The following is a 5,874-nucleotide window of genomic DNA, read 5'->3' on the forward strand; positions in this document are numbered from 1 at the left end:
AGTAGTCTGTGAACGAGAGTTTTTGTATCGAAAACATGTCTTACAGGAAAGCCGCCTTGCAGATTACTGTAAACTAACAGACTGCATGTCCATTCAGTCCAGGACAGTGGTGGGGGTGGTAGTGGTTAGAAGAGGAGAAAGGCACCTAATGTCTGCATTATGGTCGTGAGCAGGGCGCAGTGTCGAGGGCAGTCCAAAGAAATTGTCGTCTTCATCTCCGTCCCAAAAAAGGGGGGGGGGGGTATGTAGAAGGCGCCTAATTTCTGCAGCCCAGCAGGGAGCACTGCGCAGCCTATAAGGTTAAAAAAACGAGAGAGGGAGAAAGAGACAAAAACTTGAACACTGCCTTCTTTTCAACCCAGGAAAGGGAGAGTGTGCACGTTCAGTTCGTCACATGGCGAGGGAGAAGCACAACGTAGGTCACAGCAGAGTGCCATAACGTTGCATCGCACGTGCAGAATAGGGCCTGCAGCGCTAGGCAGGCTACGGGCTCTGGGAATGGAAGACTTGAAAGCACCACAGAGTGTGGGAAACATACCCGATGACGGATCTCAAGCTCTCGGCTAATTGTTCAGCGCGTCTCTTGGCACGTCAAACAAATCAAGCAGCCTCGATTTCAAACAGCTCTTCCTAGGCCGTCAGTCAGTCAGGCGTGTCCAAAGAATTTTTGACGAGGGGAGCCAACAGCCCTAAATAATTCGAAGTATGACTGTCGTTTTGTGTTGAAGAATTTGAAGTATGACCGTCTTGGTGCACCTCGAGAGCGTTGACCCGGAACATATTAGGGTAGGCTTAGCTGCAATCGTCTCCCGCGTCCAAGTGGCGCCGAGCCAGAGAGGCTGATCTTAACATCTTCTACAGACACACGCACACAAGGACGCACAGTTTCACTCCTAGAGGGAAATGGAAGTGGTCACAATGACGTACGTAACGTGCATCTACTAAAAAAGGCGTGCAGTGTACGCGATAGCTTGTTTTCTTTGAAAGTCTTGTAATTCTAGTATATTTTCAATATATAGCTGAGGTATGAGGCGGTTGTTAGTCGCATACATTTTGGTTAAAATACTACAAATATTTATTCGCCGTGCAGGACTTCTGGAATTGATACTCCTGAATGATGTGCCAAGAAAAAGGAAATCGCTTTAACATTTTTCAAACTAAGTTCGCCCTTGGGAGTACATGTTTCCTGTCTGCACTTGTCCATGGTTCATGCATGTTAAGCCCCGCTGCCGCTGCTATAAAATGATGTACAATAAGCCATATCAACGCAGTGACAGGATTTCCTACAGACTAGCAAGCATTCGACCACCAGACATTTTTCCTCCGGCATATTTTGATTAAAAGATGCAACATATTTTTGCTGAAACCCTGGTCTATGCACTGGGGCACGGTGCACAGATGTTGCATATAACTCTTGACCATCGCGAGCACGAATACGGCACGCAAAAGCCTCTATGCTATTGTCGGTACGGCAGGTGTTGCTGCACCTATAGTAACACTAGTCACGTGAAAGTGAGTCAAACGAAACCCTCTAGTCTTGAGGGTGTTGGGTTAAACCACTTTGCCCATTGGTATTTCTCATCATGGCGTCTGTCTCTTCACTGAGTGGTGCTATGTGGAACACGCGGAAGTAGTGCCAATCTGCTATTCGGTGCTGGTACAAAAAGAAAACCTTCTTGTATCTCTTCTTCAATGAGTCCATCAATAGACCATATGCGAAATTGCTTTGTGCTCTGGCAACACTGTGCACTTCGACCCCGCCGCCATTTTAGTGTGGGCGAGCGGTCGACGGAAACGCGTTTGCTAGTACGGCCGTACGACTTCTGAACACCCGCTTCACTGCGCTGAGCTACTGCGATGGCCACAGCAAGACGTTTTCCAGTGCCCGAACATGTGATGTGTACAAACTGTTTAGAAAACTTGCCGCATATATCGAACGACACTGTAGCGGACCTAATAAACCAGGCGCCGACGTCATCCAAGCAGCAAACAAAATTTTATGCCTTCGCCGTGGAAGCGTAAACCTTGCCGTCGTCGGTTGTGACCAACGCCTGTGACACAAGGTAGGTAAGCGACGTTTTGTGTAACCTTCTGAAAGCATGCAGTGCTTTTCCTTTTGGAGCAACGTACAAATAGTGCCGCCGATGTTAACGTCGTGCGGGCGTTCTCGGCGAGGTCGGTCATGTCACTGCGTGTTTCTTTCACTACGCGTGCTCACGTGCTTGGATAACTTGTCCTTATGGCTTGGCAAGAGGAGGCTATGGTTTGGCGTTTATTTTTAGCACGTCCGATCAGCAGGCGTGGTCGCGCAGGAACTTCGCAGCTGTTCCGGTGGTGCAGTGTGCATGCCTTGAAGGACATCGCTCGTACTATGAAAACAGTTTTTTGCGCAAACAAATTTCGCGTCCGCACGTATGCATTACTGGTCTAATATTAATGTGCTGCCTTTACGAGTGCGCATGCTGCTTTGTATAAAACACGACGTACGCTAATTTGTTCACTAAACATTTAGACTAAACGGGTCTACAAGGACAGCTAGAAAGAACGGAACTGATCCACCGCAAGTGTCAACGTAAGTTAACAGTGGGACTCCTTAAAAACCTGACTCATTCAGTGCATGTTGGTTTGGAGATTTTTCAGCAGCATTGGCATGTGGTTTTCCAACTCGTCAATAAAAAGCAGTGTTTTTTTATGTTCCACTAGAGGTTGTTCACATCGAAGCACTTCATGCAGGTTTTGTATTATTGCACTGTAACGTCAGCTGCGCAGGGGTTTTCCCGAATGACATAGTCATTACTTTGTGGAGAGTAGGTTGCATAACCTTGTTGCTTTGCATAAAGCTGTCATGGCAAGTGCCACGACAGCTTTATTCGTACTTGTGATATGGCACTCGGTAAAAAGATGACAAACTTGACTGTGTGCAGCTTACAAAGTTCTTTTTTTTTGTTGTTGTTCTTACAGTCTCGGGATTATCTATGCACGTGCCACGTGCTACCGAAGCCAGAAGAAGAGTGGGCGGCCGTACAAAGTCAGCTTGGCTTTGAAAAGCGACAGTGGAGCAGTGGCAGATTCCACTTGTGAGTGCCCCGCTGGGGCTGGTGGTGCCTGCAGCCACATTCTTGCGGCTCTGCGCCTCCTTGTTCTGCTGAAGCAGAAGGGCTTCAAAGAGGCACCACCAGAGCTTTCATGCACCGAGTTGCCGCAGCAATGGAGGCGCCCCCGACGACAAGGCATCAGGCCTATGGCCGTGCAGAACGTGGACTGGCGGAGTCCACGTGAGGGTGGCATGGGCATGCCAATGCCCGTGCGACTTTTTGATGCGGGGGCTGAGGAGCAAAAGGAGCAGCAACACCTTGAAGCGATCCATAGCCTGGGAGAGGACCTCCAGAGCCTCGGGACCTTCGACTTTGCTGCCATTCTCCTTGCTGCTGGGGGGCCGTCAGTGGACACAAAGCTTGGGCCTGCGCCTGCGGGGTCTGCACTGTCGTACCAGCAGGCAAAACTCCCTGCAGGCTTCACTACGTGGATGTCACCCAGCATTTCGCAAGGGGCAGCCACCGTGACACCAGTGCCAGCTTTGACTCTGTTTAGTGACGGAGCCTCACAGCCACCATTGCCCGGCAGATTCACGGCTGAAGAATGGAGGGTGTTGACTGTAAGTGCAGTATAGAAAAGATACTTCTCTCTGCACTGGTGGAGTGTGTACCATTGATGCTTTTAACTGATTAGGTGGACCTAGATGTAGAGCACATGCAGCCTAGAAATATTCTTATGCAGTCCTCTGTAAAAAGAGAAAACGAGAAAATTATGAATGCCCTATTTGCTTCCACCAAATGTTACAAATGCCAAGACAATTAATGGCCCCAGTGATGATAGTGGTTAAGCAATTTTAAACTACAGGCCAACTCAGCACTAATGCTGTGCTTTATTTTATCAGTGCAGATCATTGCTTTATGTTCTACGCTTTGAAGGATGTTAAGCTGTGTGGTTATTAAACAGTCTCACCCATATGTGCTTCTACAGGCTAACATTTGCTATTTGCTAGCTTTACCACCCAATATCCGTATTTTGATTCATTTCAATGCATCAGTGTAATGTAAACCAAGACTTGCACTTAATCGAACTTGGGGCCACTGTCGATTGCATGTCCTCTGATTTTGTCAAACCTGCATTATAACAATAGAGTTTTAGAATAGGGATGACCGGGCGCTAACGCTGCGGCGGCAGGTGGTGGAGCCCGACTCAGGTGCGCATTCATTCTGTGGTGCAAACACCGATGCCTCGGTTGGGGTGTGTGCCACTCTCAAGCCCAAATCTCTAGCTACTTTTGCGAGGACGACAAACACCCCGTTTTTTTTTCTGTGCGCGGTCACCATCCACTGCATATGCCATTTTAAACATGAGGGGACACACGTGTGGACTTCTTTTTATTGTATTGCGCTTTGAAAACATTTGCAGCCTCATGAGCTTCTATATCCAAATGCAAAAAATATATGGAACCCTAGCTATCCAAGCTTTGCTTAAAAAACCGGGAACTGTGCTCCTCTCTTGCCTGTTCTTATTAAAAAGCACAATTTCATTGCTGCTGCTGTTCTGCCATTCATGCCATTGACTCTCCTAAAAGTGGCTCCTAAATCTGTCTTTTGATGACTGGCTATTAATCTTAGTGCAGCACGGTACCGAAAACAAACATTGGCATACCAGCTAGGCTGCAGGAAAGCTGATTGGGTCTTGCTAGTAATCAAAGTACAGTGTATGCAAGCTCTGAGCCATTAAAAGTTTCTAGCGCTTTCTCATGCTATATTTACTTCCACATTGTGCAGGAGATCCAGCTGTCACAAGAAGAAGCTCGTGACCTCGAGCTGAACTCAAGGCAGCAGCGGCTCAGTGAACGCTGGCGACAGGCACGGGCCAATCGACTGACAGCGTCAACTTTCGGCCGCGTCGTCAGGCGGCAGGCATGGACGTAGAAGGGCCTCCGTAACCTCATTGAGCCGAAGGACCTCACGCACGTCCGTCCGGTGCAATATGGCATAAGGAATGAGAACACGGCCAAAGATAGGTATATAGCTGTCATGAACAGCTACGGGCACAATGTGTCAGTGCAGCATTGCGGCCTTGTGGTAGACCCTGTGTGCCCTTGGTTGGGTGCAACACCAGACGAACTCGTGTACGACCCGGAAGAACTTTCATATGGTGTGTTGGAGGTCAAGTGCCCCCATTCTCTGAAAGACTCTGAGCCAGAGGAAGCGAAGAAAAGAAAGTTTTCCTTGGTGTTCGGGGAAAATGGTGAACCGCAGCTGGACAGAGACCACGAGTATTATGCTCAGGTGCTTGGGCAGATGGCCCTCACTGGCTGCTTGTGGGGCGATTTTGTCATGTGTTCGGAAAAGTGGATTGGCATTGAGCGCATTTGGTTCGACAGGAACGAGTGGGAGGATATGCGCAAAAAGCTTGATGCCTTCTTCTTTGAGCAAATGCTGCCCCATCTTGCCAGGCGGTAATCAGTGAAGCCTCCAGATTTCGGCTGATTAGTGCGCCAAAGCTACACCTAACCTATGAGGCGTGCACAATACCTGCACACCCTAGCCAAGAGGTAACTCGGTGCTACCTTCATGCCAGAGGATTTTCCAATACTAAAAAAATAACGCTCCGAGCTTTACTTGCCATTTGTGCATCTGGGCAATACTGTGCCCTGTAATGGATGGTTGCAAATTGTCTTGGCTGCCTGGGCATCTTAACGTGCACCAAAATCTCAACGCAGAGAAGGCAACACAACATAATACCTTGAGACAAAAAATTTTCCTTTTGCGGACATGTGGAAATAAAAACATTGGCTGCTTTATAGTGAACCAAACATACACAGGCTGATTT

General features: G+C 48.3%; 1 pseudogene; it reads left to right on the forward strand.

Annotated features, from left to right (window-relative positions):
* The first annotated feature begins 1,857 nt into the window (after positions 1-1,857).
* LOC119167890 (uncharacterized) lies at positions 1,858-5,595 on the forward strand (annotated as a pseudogene).
* The last annotated feature ends 279 nt before the right edge of the window (positions 5,596-5,874 follow it).

The sequence above is a fragment of the Rhipicephalus microplus genome, chromosome 3 (assembly GCF_043290135.1).
Source record: "Rhipicephalus microplus isolate Deutch F79 chromosome 3, USDA_Rmic, whole genome shotgun sequence".
Taxonomy (NCBI): Eukaryota; Metazoa; Arthropoda; class Arachnida; order Ixodida; family Ixodidae; genus Rhipicephalus; species Rhipicephalus microplus.